Source organism: Pinus tabuliformis, chromosome 8 (assembly GCF_031772625.1).
Source record: "Pinus tabuliformis cultivar Carrire ecotype Pingquan chromosome 8, CPIR1, whole genome shotgun sequence".
Taxonomy (NCBI): Eukaryota; Viridiplantae; Streptophyta; class Pinopsida; order Pinales; family Pinaceae; genus Pinus; species Pinus tabuliformis.
Window position 1 is genome coordinate 226,528,618 of NC_142294.1, and position 17,765 is coordinate 226,546,382.

Here is a 17,765-nt window from a genome sequence, read left to right on the forward strand (position 1 = left end):
AACAGGTATGGAAGTCAATCTTTCCATATCAAAAAATATTTTTCTTTAACACCCAGATTGCTATCCAAAGAAATGTCTCCAAAAGTCTAGGCTTTCAAAGAGAATCCCTTCCCTCTAAGTATTTGGGAGTACCTCTAATAGATAAACCCTGACAGAAGAGCATATGGGATCCGTTAATAATTAAAATGCAAGACAAGGTCAGGAAATGGACAATCAGATCTTTAAATCTAGCTGGTAGACTAGTTCTTACAAAGGCAGTACCCCAAGCTATCCCAATCTTTATGCTATCAGCCCTCCCAGCTCCAATAGGAGTCCTACAACAATTTAGAAATATTAAAAGAGATTTTCTTTGGGGCAAAGAGGAATAAAGGAAAAAATGAGCTTTAGTCTCATGGGATAAGATCTGTAAACGAAATAACCAAGGAGGCCTAGGGTTAGATAATCTAGAGATTCTTAGCAAGGCTCTAGGGGCCAAACTTTGGTTGGGGTGGGTTAAGGATCCTAAAGCTTAATGGGCAAGCATCTGGAAGGAAAAATATTCCAATGCCTGGCTTGCTTATGATATCATAAGAATGTCTAGAATTGTGAAAGGCTCTCCCATATGGAACAAGGCCTAGGAGAAGAGAGGAGTGGTTCAAAAAAACAGTTTCTGGGAAATCAGAGAGGGTGATCTGGAACTTTTTTGGGACGACAAATGGCAACAAGAACCCAATCTACTGAAGGAGGAATTTTTGGGCCTCCAGCATGAGACAAAAAAACAAGGATTAGTAAAGGTGAAAGACTTTTGGGAGCATTCACATAATACAGGAAAATTGAGAACATGGAAAAAAATAGAGGGCAGAGAGGATAGAACACTCAACAGTAAAGTAGAGTCCCTTAATAGGATGCTAGATCAGAGGATGATTTTAGTAACTAGAGGGTAGGACCAACTAATATGGGGTAACAACAAAGAGGGAAACATTAATATCAAGGAAGCAAAAGGTATTCTCCTTGATCTGGATTCCCAAGATCCAAATAAAACTTGGTAGAAGCTATGGACGCACAAAGGCTGGATGAAAATCAAACTCCTTATATGGTTGGTTCACCACAGGAAAATATTAACATGGGACAACATTGAAAAAAGGGGTATGCTGGGACCCTCCAGCTGCCAGCTTTGTGAAGCCCAAGATGAGACTATGGAACATCTTCTCAACCGCTGCATTTTCACCGCTAGGTTATCGGATTTTTTTTACCAACATCTTCAATCAGTCTGATAGAGACAAAGAAAGTATCACTAACACTCTAAACAACTAGAGGAACAACTTTTCGGATTATGAAGTTCTCAACTCTGCCTGGGCTCTCTTGCCAAGTTTCATTATATGGAATGTGTGGAAAGAAATAAACAAAAGAATATTCAAAGAGGAAAAGAATTCCTCTCTTCGCTTGGTAGAGCTAATCTTAAAACAGCTTAAGGAGACAATTGGTACCATAGTTAGGGACCTCCCCAAAAGTCCTCCCTCAGAAGAAGAGTTAGGAATTCTCAGGCAGTTAGGCATGTAGGGGCTTATTCCACAAGGCCTAGACAGAAAAATAATCATGAGAGAAAAGTATGAATAGTTCTGGTATCCTCCCCCGGAAGGTTTTTTAAAGTATAACATCGATGGAGCTTCTAAAGACAACCTGGGGAAGGCTGGCTTTGGGGGAGTTCTCAGGGATGATTCCAGTAGCATAATATCCCTCTTCCATGGACACTTAGGAAAAGCCACCAACAACATGGCAGAACTAATGGCTTTGAAACAATGCTTAGAACTTCTGATACAGGACAACTGCAAAAATGTCACAATAGAAGCTGATTCAGAGTTAGTAATCAACGCATCCAAGAGAATCAATAATCGAACAGGGCCGGAAAAGGTTACAAAACACTGGAGGTTAACTCGGGTTCTCCATAAAATTTAGGTACATATACAAGAACTACACACTCTCAGATTCATACATGTGCGGAGAAAGGCCAACAAATTGGTAGACATTCTAGCAAACCAAGGTGTTAGTTGTAGGGATAGCGCAATTTTAATGGAGTGAAATGCAATGTCGCAGAGCAACCTGAGAAAACTCTGCCATAACCAGGCGGAAGAGGACAAAAAAGTGTACAGGAGTAAAACTAAAGAATCCAAATCGTAATGGATAGAGGTTAGAAGGTTTCACAATTTTGGACAGAGAGGTTTACGACGGAAGGTGGGCCAAGGTTGGCCTTAGCAGCCATGGTGACCATAATCTGGAATATTCGCAGCATAGGGTGAAAGGTTTTCTCAAACTGAAGGAATCTTAAAGGTAACAAGCGAAGGCATCAGTTTAAGAAAACGTTTTACCCAATTTTTTAGTGGCAGAAGTCAAAACCGCTACCGGAGTGGTTTTGGTGTGGTCGCACCACTTCCATGACAAAGGTGGCTTCGAAAATTTGGCAGTGATGCCATAGAGAGCATGACACATGGATGAGGACCCGGTCTAAAAACCACCCTCATCGCACACTAAAGTTCGACAGCTTCAGTCACGCGATATTCGGCTCAACCGTCCAATGGAGCAAGGCAGATCAATGCTCTGGATCGAGCGAGTAGTTTGGTGGGGCCCGGGGGTTAATCTTCTTACCTCTTCATGGTGCGATGTATACCTCGGTCGTCAGATCAAAAGAGAAGATTGAACGGCAGCGATAGAAAGATAGGAAGGGTTTTTGCGCGTGGTTACATGTGGGGAGGGCTCATAGGACCTAAGATGCCCGATGATTTTATGTGTTTGTAATCTAAAAGGGTTGGGTGGGTAATTTTTGGGAAACTGAGGGTTAGGCTTCAGATGGGCATTTTCTTTTTTGCCTATGGCCACACAGTGTGATGGATTTTGTACATATTGTAATTTTTGTTTGATTTAATGATAAGAAGGCACGACTCTTGCTTCAGAGAAAAAAAAAAATTACTTCACTCGGTAGTAAGAGGAAGTTCCTCTCCAACAAGTAAATGATCAGGTAGAAATTCACTTCTACAGCAAAACATCATAACCAGGTTTGGTGTTCCTACGTCAGTTGTCTTTGATAATGAAACGCATTTTTCATCGCTAAAAAATTATGAATTTTCATTAGAGAATGGAATTGTTTTAGAGGATGGATCTAATTATTACCTTGAGGGAGATGGTCTAGCTGAATCAACAAATAAGAATCTTATATGTATAATCAAGAAGTCCATTTTCTCTTAACAAAGAAACTGGCATAATTCTTTGACCAATTCTCTTTCGATTGGTCGTGTTACCTCAAAAACTTCCCTGAAAACCTCGCCCAACTTCTTGGTTTAGATTAAATAAGTTATCTTGCCTCAGAACTTATATCTTCTAGCCTTGGAACTCTCTCAAGAATCACAAATCATACCTTGAATCATGGTTAAGAGCAGGATAGACACATTACTTAAACTCTAGGAAGAAATAATCAAGGCTAAAGAACGATTTGTAGTACATCAAAACCATGTAAAGTGTAGGCTAAACATAATATATACAAGGGAAAATAGATTTTATGTGGGCAACCTAGTTCTAAAATGGGATAAACCCCATGAAGACAAAGGTAAACACCAAAAGTTCCAGCCTTTATGGATTGGAACATCAGTTATTGAAGAGAAGCTTGGACATAATTCTTTTAAGTTAAAGGCGTTAGATAGGAGGATTGACCCCCTTCTCGTAAACGGTCAAGGCATGAAACATTATTTTTAGTAGAAGCTACAAGTTGCACTTCCTGTACATATTGTTTTGAGTCTTTTCTTTTCTTTTATTTCCTTTTGTTTGTGTCAGTGGTTTCTATGTTATGTACTCATGTCTTTTTGTGTCTTTTTAGTTGGTTAGTGTACATAAATAAGGTCGTTGTGTAAAAATTCAAAGCTCAAAAGGATTTGTGGTGCAATTAAAGAGAAGTGTAACAGCTACAATGCTTGCCATTATGTTTTTCCGCTTATTTATTTGGGAAATGTCATAGGTTGAGCCTACTTCATTATCGTATCAAGTGTCACCTCAGTCGTCAAGTATCATTTCATGTTGCTCTAAATTTTTAAGTGTTCTTCAATGGTCTTAAGTGTCATCGCAATGATCAGAACATATTTCAATGCATCTCATGGTCATAACATCTTTGTTGTCATAAAACAACACTTTTGGGTCGTAGTTGCACAGACTTGACTCGTAATACTTGGGGAATGTGTATAAACTGACATTTTTATGTATATTCATTGGTTATCAAGCTTGTCTAAGTTTTCTCGATGAGTTGGTATGTGTTGCACATGGTTTTATGTTTATAACTCATCATGTTCATCCCTTGTGCTATCATCCATACATAGGCAAATTTTGGTTTCGAAGTGAACCTATTAAGGCCAAAATCACGTGATTGCACTCTAAAGCTTTGATGGGGGATCCTTCGTTGTTCATAAGTGTGCCTTATGCCCTCCAAGAGTGCAAAGTGAACTCCTCACGCTCGATTCCCCTTCTTGTTATAAACTACGCCCTCCAAAATGACTAAGTCTTCCTTGAGCACACTCCTTCGACTCGATGAAGTGCGCCCTCTCTAAGCGCATTGGCACACCCTCAAGAACCAAACTTTAATCCTTAAACCTTTCCCAATGTGCCATGCACCGTCCTAAACTTCTTGAGCACACTAGCGCACTACAAAGGCCCAAAGCCCGAACCTTCAGCCTCCAAGAATGCACCTTGTGCCCTTCCTGAGGCCTCTTGAGAACATGAGTACACCCTAAAGGCACAAATCATTAGCCTTAAACCTTCGGGAGTGAGCCCTATTCCATCCCTCTCTCCCTTGAGTGCACAACACACTTAGGAAGCGTGAAGCCTTCCCCTTCCCCCTTCGGACTTGCGCCTTGCAACCTGCCTTGAATGTTCTCTTCTTTTGGTTGCATGAGTGCATGCCGAAGCCCTGAAGCCTCTCATATTTAGCCCTTAAACCTTTCAAAGTTTTCCCTTGAGCCCTGTAGCCCCTGTGACCCTCTTTGAGCACACCTAAAAGGACTGAACAAAAAATATGCATGGATCATGGTAGAATAGGAGATTTTCAGGTTGATAGTTTGTCATCATGGGTGGTTGTAGAAATAGATATTCCAAAAACACCACGACAAGCACACATGAGGAATATCAGGTAGGGAGAACAAGAAAAGGAAGTGCAAAAATAATGAAGAACACACTAATCTTGATGATAAAAGTGCTCTAAAGACCCCAAGATTAAAGTCCCTTTGGATGGTGAAAGCGTCATGATCAGAAGAATAATAAATAATGAAGACACATCTAGAAACCATGTCACCATCGAAGAAAGTCCATGTCATTCGACACTATTAGTCGCAGTCATAAAAATAGTGACATGTCAAGTCTCATCACATCATGTTGTAGAATTCATGATGTATTATTGTAATCATTGTAAAATAAAAATAAGTGGAATTCCAAGAATTATGTATGAACTAAAGATTCATGGAAGTCCAACAGACATTTAATATCAAAAGTTACATGTAATTCGAAAAGTCATTTGGAACTCCAAAGGTTGTAGAAGTCCAAAGGTCACAAGAAGTTAGAACTTCAAGAGTCATGAGGATGTGAAATGTCATTCCTCAAGTTATAAATATATCCTCATTTCTCAAGTAAACAAATTTTAACTTTGGCTTCTTCCACAAGGAATTAGAGAGATAGGGTTAGTACTTTTAGGGAGCAAGTAGTGGCTCAATTCTCCACTATTAGAGCTAGTGGTATTCATTGCATTTATGTATCTTGGGACTTTTTCTTGATATTGAAGCCTTCCAGGCCAATGCATTTTCACACATGGATTGTGAATGTTTCTAATATTATTCTTTGAATGTTTATGGTTCATGTTTTCTCTCATTATTACTGGATTAGTTGAACTATTTCAGTAACTCTGATACTCCTTGTTGGTAATGTGTTCTTATGTTTATAATGATTATCGCATCCTTGTGAACTATTTTTCTTGATGTTAGAAGAACATTTATGTTTCACGTGCGTCTCCATTAGGGTATTACTATTACTTATCCCTTAGAGGCTCACATAATTCCCCCCCCTGTAATAGAAGAACATTGACACATCGATAATTGAACATTCACAAGTGTAGGTTTTAACCCTGTATAGAAATTACCTGCATACAAATTCTTAAACAAAGAAAATAAACAATGCGAGAGCATAACCCATAAAACACATATACACAGAGATTTTTCCCTGGATCCCAAAACCAGGACTACTAGCTTGATTTTTCATTATGTTCCTTTCAATGTTATAATACATATTTATACATGCCGCAGCATCCAATACCATGGACCGAAAACCATCGCGTCCAATACCATGGACCGAAAACCATCGCGTCCAAAAAACATGCGCGAAAATCATGCACAAAACCATAGGTGGGTCTGCCCAACCTAACATATGGTCCAAACCCCTATTAACTATGTGGAAAGAATATAACACAACCCAACAACAAGGCATACTAGCTTTCTCATTCGAAAGGACAATTGCACTTCTCTCTCATGTTGATAGATAAATCCAAGGTATATATTTAATTAAATGACATCCTAGCTGTATTCCGGATGGGACTCCTACACTAAACTATGTGAGGTCTAGTTGGGACCTTATATCAGGGAGATCCCTTGTATGTTGGCAGTATCCAACACCATTAACAAGACCCATACTTCCCTGGAGTAATCATCAATAAATGTTACGAAGTAAGATGCACCTCCATAAGATACTATAAAAGATCGTCCCCAAAGATCATAATGAATATATTCCAAAAGTCCTTTAGTATTATCGCTACTAGCTTTAAATTTTTAAGTGCATTGTTTTCCATACACACATTGTTTGGAAGAATCCATACTCAATGATTTCAAATTAGGAAGTAAATTTTAATTCATCAGTACCTGAAGGACCTTCTCACTCATGTGAATCAGTCACCATTGTCATAGGCAAGTATTGTCTCATGTCTTCTCAGATACATTTGTTGCCTCATTTATTTGAGTACTTCCTTTAAGTTTGTAAAGGTTTTTTATATTCTCTTCCTTTGTAACAACAAGAGTGTCTATTGAAACTTTTAGGGCTCCACCTTGACTTGTAAATTTATAACCCTATAAGTCTAATACTCCCAAAGAAATCAAATCTATTCAGCTCATGTACATGTCTAACGTCAGTCAGTGTTCTAATCATATCATCATGCATTTTAATTATGACATTTCCCAACCCAATAGTTTGACAAGATATATTATTACCTGTAAACGCAGAACTACCATTTACAACTTGATATGAAGTGAATCAATTTCTGTGAAGACTCATGTGATGAAAAGCACCATAATCTAACAACCAATATTCTTAATGCTAAGAAGCATTGCAAATAGGAAAATCTTCATTTATCAAATGTGATTCAATAGATAAAACTTCATCAATCATATCTGACTCAACTTTATTTGCTTCCTTCTTTACAATTTGAACAAACTCTTTTCTTTTCCAACAGTGTTTCTTGATATGCCTTATTTTGTTCGAGTACCAACATTTGACTTTACACTTCTAGCCTCTTGACTTTGATCTAGAAGAGATTATTTTTTTCTCTCCTCTTTCCTTGGACCTACCTCTACCTACCATAGCTTTTGGTGCAGAAATTTCAATGCTAGACTTCCTTCGTACTTATTCAAATGATAGAGCTGCCATAGCAGAATAAAATTCTAAATATTTTGTTGTGCTCAAACTGATAGAAGTCACAAAGTGATACCAAGACCCAGGAAAGGAGCATAACAACGTAATAGTTTTATATTCTTCTTCAAATTTAACATCCACAACTATCAACTGAAAAATAATTCTATTAAATATATTTAAATGTTCTACAATTTTAATTCCCTCCTTCATTTGAAGGCTATAAAACTACCTCTTCAAATAGATTTTGTTGGTTGAATACTTAGTCATGTACAATGTTTCCAATTTACCCCACAAACCTGATACTGAGGTTTCTTCAACAATGTTGAAGAGAACTTCATCTGCCAGACACAACCCGATGGTACTAAGAGCTCGAGCATCCAAGTCCTTCCAATCCAAATATATCATGCCAATAGGTTTCTTTCAAACCAGATATAATGCTTTGTGCAACCCTTGTAGCATCAACAAAACCTGTAACTTCATATTTCGTAATGAAAAATTGTTCTTACCAATAAGCTTCTCCACCTCAAACTTAGCATTAGTCATTTTAGCCATTTTCTTAATACATAGGCTCTTTCAACATTCCTTATTTGGGTTCTTTCAAAGGTTCCAAAAAAAAGAATCATTCACCTTTTTTTTTTTAATCTTCTTGCTTCTGGGTTTATCTTTCACCTAGGGTTTTATTCCCTTTTAAATTTTTTCTATCAGCTAGGGTTTACATAGATTCTTTATCATGATGAAAATTTCACTACCTATTGAAAGCCTCATTCTAATGGGCATGTATGGGTGAGATGACTACACCAAATGTTAAAATACACATTTTAATGAGCATGTATGGGTGAGAATATTTGATAGTTCATCCCTCCCATTCCCTTATGATGGTGTCTCTATCAATTCCTTTCTTTCCATTCATCAGTTGGTGTGTTTCATTATTTTCATATAGACCATGCAGAGTGACTTGATTGGGATTTGCACCTAGGTGATATCAATGGGATATCTATATGACATGTTTAAGCAATGTTAATAAGTTTTATATATGTTAAGTTTACATTCATTTTTATTGTAGTTGAGGCAATGTGGTCCATCATGTTTTTGAATTGGTTCCCCATTTTCTTGTAATGGTCAAATATTTTCTTGCTATTTTACAAACCTGTCAATAGTTTTCATGATCTCCATATCAATTATGACTAATTCAAGATTACCCTAACTACCCTAACAATCCCCCTCCTTAAATTTGACTTAATTTACATGACACACATGTCCCATGAACCTTATCAAATCCTTTGGAAGATTACGATAATGTAATATGTTTATCATTGTCTTATCAATTTGTTGAATATTTGTTGTGTATCAAAAACTATTAGAGTTGTTCTTCTTTTTTTATTTTTGGCATTTATTCATTTTTTTTCTTCTTTCGAGGTGTTATTAAATAACTCTTTCTTTTTTTATTAAATAATTCTTTCTTTTTTTCCTTTCTTATAGTTTTACAAAAATGAGGAATTATTTTGACTTACCTATCTCATAATGACCCCCTCCTTCAGTTCCCTCTATATTCTAACAAAAATGTCAATTTTAATGACTAATTCTACAAAAATTAAGTAAACTTTTCTTGAGGAACATTTTTTACTTAACTATTCCACAACCATCCCCTATTTGAGCTCATTTTATGTTTTGTTAGCCACTTTCCATTTATATATTTGAGCTCCTTTTATGCTTTGTTAGCCAATTTACAGTGATGATCTCAAAATGGGATGATGTTTCTTTATGTTGTTAGAAATGTGGGATGCATAAATATCTTTTAAAGCAAGTTTGGAAAACCCAATATTTTCTACTTTGAACTTGAAATTTGAAATTTTCATAAAATAAAGAAAAAAAAGTTTAATTTCAAAATTCATTCTTTTTTATAAATTTTCTTCCAATCAAACACTTCATTTAGAATTCTTTAGGTAACTCCCAACTATAAAACTAGTGTGGCATTTCTAATTGTAACAACATTTCTATAACAATAGAGTGACATTTCCAAGTATAAAAACATTCCTTTGGTTAGAAGAACTGAAACAATGATGTCCTTTCTTGGTTTCCCATATAAAAAACCAATACCTTGTTAAGGCTACATTAAATGCACTTTAATTTTACTGCTTGTGAGACTGAAACCACCCATACTTCTAGCTCATCTCATGCTTTTCTTTCTTACTTACAAAACACCACAAAATAGAACAATAAAAATGCTACTCTACAACTCAAATTGATTAAATTAATTTTCTTGAGCGTAGATGATTAAATAGAGCTAAAAATGCTAGAAACATATATGGTAATCTTAATTCTCACATGCATGACTATCTGTTGCTAAATTTAGACTCTATGTAAACTACTACAAACTATGAGCTAACTCGGAGTAATTGGGAGTATTAAAACATTCCAACACTACAAACTATGAGCTAACTCAGAGTAATTGGGAGTAATTAACACATTCCAACACTACAAACTATGATCTAACTTGGAGTAATAGGGAGTAATTAACACATCCCAACACCCCCCCTTATTTAGGATAACTACTTCCTACTAGTCTAAGTCTCAACTAGACTTAACATACTTGAGAACAATACAAAAATTGGTTTTACTCTTGCATTTGGATGTAGGTTGTTCTCCGTTGTAGTACAATATTTTTCTTACTTTTTTTAAAAACTTTATATTTTATTTTTTTATGCCTCTAATACTTTATGTACTCTTAGTTTCTCAAGCTCTAATACCACTCTCACAAGATAGAGGAAGAAACTACACAATAGCACAATATTTTGACTCACTGTCTCTAAATTTATATTGTACCTAAACTACTTAAAACTATGACCTAATTGGAATTAATTATCACATTCCAACATTACTGTACCACATTCATGTTATAAAAGTAAAGAATCACTAAATAGTGTTTTTTCCTAAATTGGTATCCTCCAGAAACTTTTGTATGGAATTCAATATTTTCAATTTTAAGTAGACCTAGTGATTAATGGTTATCCTCACGATGGAATATGTATATAAATTCCATTTCACTGAGTTTAGAAAAAACATAACTTAGAAATTTAAATATTTATATTAAGGTAGACCTAATTATTACCAAGATGATGATCCTCATGATGTAGTATATATTAATTCATTTCAATATAAATATATATTCCACATGTCAATTCCATGTAGAGTAAATTGAAATGTGCACTATAAAATATTTTTCACTTTTAATATATATATATTTGGATGAGAAAATCACTTATGAGGTAATGACAAGTTTTGACTTGAAATACTTTATTTATGATTTAAATTTTTTTTGTTATTAATATTTTTTTTAAATATTAAATAGCAACAAAATATCAAATATAAAAAACACATATTATTTAATAAAAAAATAATTTTTATTATTTTCAAAATATATATATATTATTAATATAAAAAATATTTTTTAATTATTAATATATATTCTAAATTGTAAACCTAACTCTATCTTGAACGTCGAAAGAATGCCACTTTTCCGTGGTCTTAAGTTGCAAAAACACCTTTCAACCCATAAAAGAGACGATTTGTGACTCTAATTGCGTACACTGTATACAGTTTGAAAGAATCAAAATATATTCAAACAACTTTCCTTTTGCGGAGGCGACACCTATTTTCACGCATTTGGATGTTCTCGAAAATATTGACTGGACCATAGCGTTATCATAATTTGGGAAAAATTGAATTGTTTTTTTCACGAGAAATAGATTTTTTGTGACTCTAATTGCGTACTCTGTATACAGTTTGAAAGAATCAAAATATATTCAAACAACTTTCCTTTTGCGGAGGCGACACCTATTTTCACGCATCTGGATGTTCTCGGAAATATTGACTCGACCATAGCGTTATCATAATTTGGGAAAAATTGAATTGTTTTTTTTACGAGAAATAGAATTTTTTTTCGCAGAATTGGTTATTAATATTACAGGGGGTAAAACTATTATTTAATAAATGGTTTAAACCATAGTTATCAAATTCGGCCGTACTGCCAAAAAAATTCTGGTTCGATTCGATTTGCAAATTAATTCGAAAATTCGGGTTCGATTCTGTGCACTGAATATTACGTGCACGGATTAAGAATCCACGCCTCTGACGAGAATGGGAAAGCCGGAATTACAGCTGACATTGCTTTTGAGAAAAGAGAACATTGTACTCTTAGACTGATTCTTAGACCACACTTCATAATTTCATGAAAGGCCTCGTCCAAAGAACTTTTTTACATCCAATCAATGAGTGGTTTAATGAATTAATGTTATCGTACATTTTTAATAGAGATTCTAGTTTTAAATTTACAGTTCAAAACCTTTTTCAGATTTAGGAAATAACATGAGAATATGGTTAATAAATGATAATGTTACTTTGTCAATTTATGCAATATGAAATTTACAGTAAATTTAGCAAGTTTTTGTAATAAGAAATTTACAGTAAATTTAGCAAGTTTTTAATGAAATATGTAAAAATCTATTATTTTTACAATAATTATGTGTTTATAGAGTAAAGCAAAAAATATATATGATATATATAATTTGTAAATTTGTAAATTTATTAAATTTAAATAAATATATTTTAAAAATAGAAATATTGCATGAATTATATTAGTAAAAAGCAGAAATACTGCCTGAATTATATTAGTAAATGGATTTTCTTTTAAAGTGGATTTTCTTAGATTTTGAGTAAATATTAAAGTATAGATATTAACATTTTTTATTATTTTGAGTAAGTATTAAGTATTAAATTATACAGATTAACATTTTGTATTATACTAAATAATAAACGTTGTTACTATACTTTATAAATTAGAGGTGAGTTTGATTTGAAAAATAAATAATTAGGATTTGATAATATAAGCGTATATTTTTAAACACTGTTTGCACACACTTAATATACCATTTCATTATGAACATAAAATACTTAATAATGTGGAATTTATGTGGTTCATTGTAATATATTATTTCTTGAAAATTCACTCTATATTAAATGTCATAATTTGTGGTGCAAGTGGGTGAATGAATCAATACAAAAATTCTTAAAACTTACTATTTTACTTGCTATTTTAAATATAAAACTAAGCTCACTAGTTCAATATATAATTTTATCTGCAATATTTATAGTTGAAACAATTTTAAAAGAGTTTTTGTTGTTTTCAACGTTATAATTGTATATTTAAATTATTTAGAATATTGGAATAAGAAGTGTACTGTATTCGGATTTTTCCCATATTAAATTTTAAGTAACCAATTTTTTTCGTAGTGAATCGAATTCGAATTCAAACTTGATAACTATAGTTTAAACAGACTAAATACAAAATTATTGGTTCGATCGCTTCCTCAATATCCCATGACGCTAGTAAAGCCTAATAGCTGCAAAATATTCGATATTTAGAAAAAATATTTTTATGATTTACAATTATGGTAAAATTAAGTAAAGATGTTCTAGAACTCTGAAATCACCATAAGAATAGTTTGGATAGAGTTATCTACGTGTGAAAATGGAAAGGAGTGGAAATTTTTAATGTGAAGTCGACGTTTGTCGGTTATTCGTCAGCGGTAGTTCATTGATTTCCCTGTTATTTAGCGTCGCGTAGGCAACGCATTTAATTTGATTAAGGTGACTCATCGTTGGCAATTCTTGTATAAAATTGACATGGAAAGGGGTGGAAATTTTTAATGTGAAGTCGACGTTTGTCGGTTATTCGTCGGCAGTAGTTCAGTGATTTCCCTGTTATTTAGTGTCGCGTAGGCAACGCATTTAATTTGATTAAGTTGACTCATCGTTGGCAATTCTTGTATAAAATTGACATGGTCATGTTAAGAGCTGAGTGGTCAAAACAAGATAAAGAGGAGGAATAACTCGCATGGAAAAGAAAGAAAGTTCGTATACATACATATTTCTCATTCAGTCACACCCGTGAAAGGATTATTTATATAGAAACACAGGTAACCGACTATGGTGAAACACTATGTCAATTCACACAATTAAATGCTTTTCAATCAAGTCAATTTGAAAGGAATGAAATAGTGATGATAATGCCTTTCGTACAGAAATAATAATAAATTATTAACATTTACTTGTTGGAAAGGTAGAGGAGTCAAAGTATGAATTCACACATAAAACACAAGTAGCTACTTTTTATTGATCACACAAAACATGAAGCTTACAATGAATCCGATGAATGGTATATAAGCTTTTTCAACTACTGACTTGCCTAAAATATCTTGACTAAAACATTCAACCACTCAATCACTCAGTGAACTGACTCTCTATGTTTAGCTAACTCCACATGGAGAAGTAATTACTATTTCTAGCATTACTGATTCCCTACTTCCACACTTCCATTTTTTATATACGAAAACCATTGCAGAATTTGAATCTAGCGTATAATGTTTTGAATTGATATAAAAAAATAAGGGTAATGTGGGTTGTAAAGTTGGTTTTAAGTTGTTATTGAGTTATTTTGTAAATAATGGTTTTCTTAAATATTTTGTTTTAAAAAATGTGAAGGTAGTTTGGGTAAATTTGATTACGTAATGAATTTGATATAGTAAGGAATGAGTTTATTGAAGTTTTGATAACTCGTAGATTTATCCATAGTATTTCCATGTAATGTAGTCTATTTAACTGCATGATGACTCCATTTTAAGATGTTTTTGGGCAGAACAATAATATATCTATTATTAGTAGTTGGTTTTCTAGAAAGGGTTTTCAAGATGATTTATGGTGTCCATATGTTGTTTTATTTATGTGTTTGTGAGTGTGTTTTTGTTTATCTTTCTTTTGGTAACAATCAAGGAAAATTTTAAGGATGGAAGTTTATTTTAAAATTTTGAAACCTTGGTGAATATTACTAGTCCCTAATATGCAAATTGTAAAATGTTTGACAATACTTTTGTAAAAATATATATACTTCTAATGATTTTATATTAGTCTATATAACATTTTGGTGATTTTTAAGGTAAAATAATTTTATACTATAAAATGTGGCGAATCATTTTTAGAAAAAAATGAAATTGGTTAATCTTATTTTTGGAAAAAACATGAAAAAATAGCTCTCCTGCGAATATTAGCCCTAAACGTTCCCTGGTAACAATGGTATCGAAGAAAAACCAAGAGCTAGAAATGAGTTATTATTTGATGATGAAAGAAGTGTAGTGTTTGGTCAAGTCGTGAAGGGGCCAAGAGCAATGCATATCCAGTGCATGGCTAGCTAACATGAAATGTCCTTTTAATAAAGAGATGCAAAAATAAAGTCCAAAACCAACATAAACGGAAACCATATCAAACTTTGTTGAGATAAAACCATATAAAAAAGCACTTGAGCTGAAAAAGTATGATGAAAAGATAGACACTTTAATTCATGAGACGACAACAATTTTGTTTGGAAAATATTTATTTTTATTTAAACTATATATAAATAGACATATATACCTATAAAAATAAATATGAACCTAATTAATAAGTAAAACAGTGTAAATATATAACTATAAAAAGCACAGAGCGATAAAAAAAATATGAAAATCTTATGAGATAATTATGTAAATAAAATCATTCACCAAAAAGGAAAAGATTGACATTCCAATAATGAATCTCGATCATTTTAGACATCCATGTTGTCACGCCCCTACATTTGTGGTACTCTTCCAACCGCTCTATAGGAGGTGCGACACCACCAGCCCTTTTATTTTTAACAATACTAACAATCGTGGATTACGCCTACTTTCGATACTTAGTTTATTTTCCAATTTCACCAAGTACGTTTGTTCATCATAACACAGCGGAAACATTTCATTAAACATTCACAATCATGAATCAACATTAACATGAAATGCACAACAGTATAAAAGGAGGGGCAACTCCCTGCAATGAGCTTGCCCATTATAATATATCAAGTTAAAATCTCTGGATAAACACTAGAATTTACACTTAGAATATTTATCCCAATCGGCACCTCGTGAAGCTTAGCTTGTTGAGTCCGGCGCGTCCACTCGACCGCTCGCATGACCCGTCGACCAGCTCGTCGTTTGCCCACACGTTCACTTGAACGCGTTCAACCATTCACCAACTGACATTCTCATGTCTCGTTCACCCAACGCCTTTGCACGCCCTCAGGCAACTTCCACGTTTCCACCGAACGTTCTTCCTGAACACTATCACCCATTGCCGCACGACCGTTTGCACAACTCATGCACGGGTCATTCAGCTCACCACCTGAACAACCACCCACGCCTTTGCTCGCCTTCACCCACTCACACGTCAATCAGGTAGCTAACTCGCCATTCAACCGGACACCCTACCGCGCCCTCACCCAACGTTCAACCACCCGTTCAACCGAACGCCCTGCCGTGCCCTCCATTTGACCCGTTGTTCACCCAAATGCCCTGTCGCGCCCTCGCCCGACGTTCGACCGAATGCCCTGCTATGCCCTCGTTTTGCCAAACTTGTTCAACAAACTTGTGTGCCCATGTGCATCCACCCGCATCACTCAACCTGCATTCTGACTTGTTCAACCACACCCTCATCCTGTGCCTTGGCTCGCACTTCTCTGTTTCAGCGTGATAGCTTCGGCCCTTGTCCGCCTGCACTATGCCTTCATTTCAGACTTCAACCTTCGCACTTCACCTTTCTCCATGCTTGGATACTTTGTGTGTTGATTGTTCTATGCCTTAGCCAAATGCCAAGCTCCTCCTATTCATACGAATCACCCTCCTCATGAACCGGCATGTCTTCATGCCAGGCCAACCCATAATTTACCTTTTTAGCACGTCGGCTCACCCTTCAGCCGACCCAACGCTCAACCATCATGCTTGTTCATTTGGTTGGCTTCGCCTGCCCTTCGGCCCACTAGGACCGCATATCAGCCTATAAACCAAACGACCAAACACATAGTCATTTTCATGTTTTTCCTCCACCGCACTGCTACTCCCTTGGCTCGTCGCCCTCGCGCACCCTCGCATTGTCACCTGCAGCTCATGGACGTTACATTCATCTCCACCTGAAGTCATTGTCGTCCTTGACAATATCTCATCCCAGCAACCATCTATCACCAAAATATCATCCACACAACTGTGTATATGGGTAGTCTAGATGTCCACTACTCAACCTGCATCACGCCATAGATATACCACTATTATGCAAGGAATCATGTGTTGGTACCCCTCATCTCAGTGATTAGTTGGGTAGCTAATCCAACCACGCATTGCCTCCACAAGAACTCATGTCGCATACATTGTCATGACTATCCACTGCATGCTACCTGTCAACCTGTGTGATCTCACTCCTAAATGCCTGCTCAAAGTGTTTGGAGACTCACTACCATAAGCAGCTAAAAATGAGCCTCATGGTCCATGATAGTCTAAGATGATGAGGAGGGAGCAGAGCCTAAAGTCTGTCCCTCACTTATCAACTCAATCCACCTATCCAGATCCTCCACTTCCATTCTCTACAAGTATGACTCCCGATCCTCCATATGAACATTCGGCCTCACATACTCTTCGTCATCGTCAACTTCCACTGCTTTTAGCCTCTTATATAGATCCAAGATGCTATCTGACAATGCCTTGATAACTTGTGACTACTCCATAAGCTTTGCCTCTGCAACAGAAAATCGCTTACAAATCTCTTCATCTTTCTTCCCCTTCTCCATACTCATCGCTGTCAACTTACGTTCAGCCTTAGTTACTCCCACAGTTGGTACACCAATGGGTACATCCTCTCATCCATCGTAAATGTACAGTTTCCTCATATGGGGAACAATCATCGCATCGAATTCCTTCATGAATTCTACACCCAGTACAAATTCATAGTCATCTATCCACACCACAGTGAAATTGACTTTCCCTATCCATTCACCTATTGTCACATCCACTTTTTCAGCTACACCAATCATAGAGTCTGGAGGATAATTGACTGTCTTCATTTTTTCCTGCACCAGTACAAACTTCAGCCCAATCCTTCTTGTAGTATCCTCACTCATAAAGTTGTGAGTTGCTCCACTATCCACCATAGTAAGCACATCAACATTCCCAACTTTCATTTCAACATACTCCAAT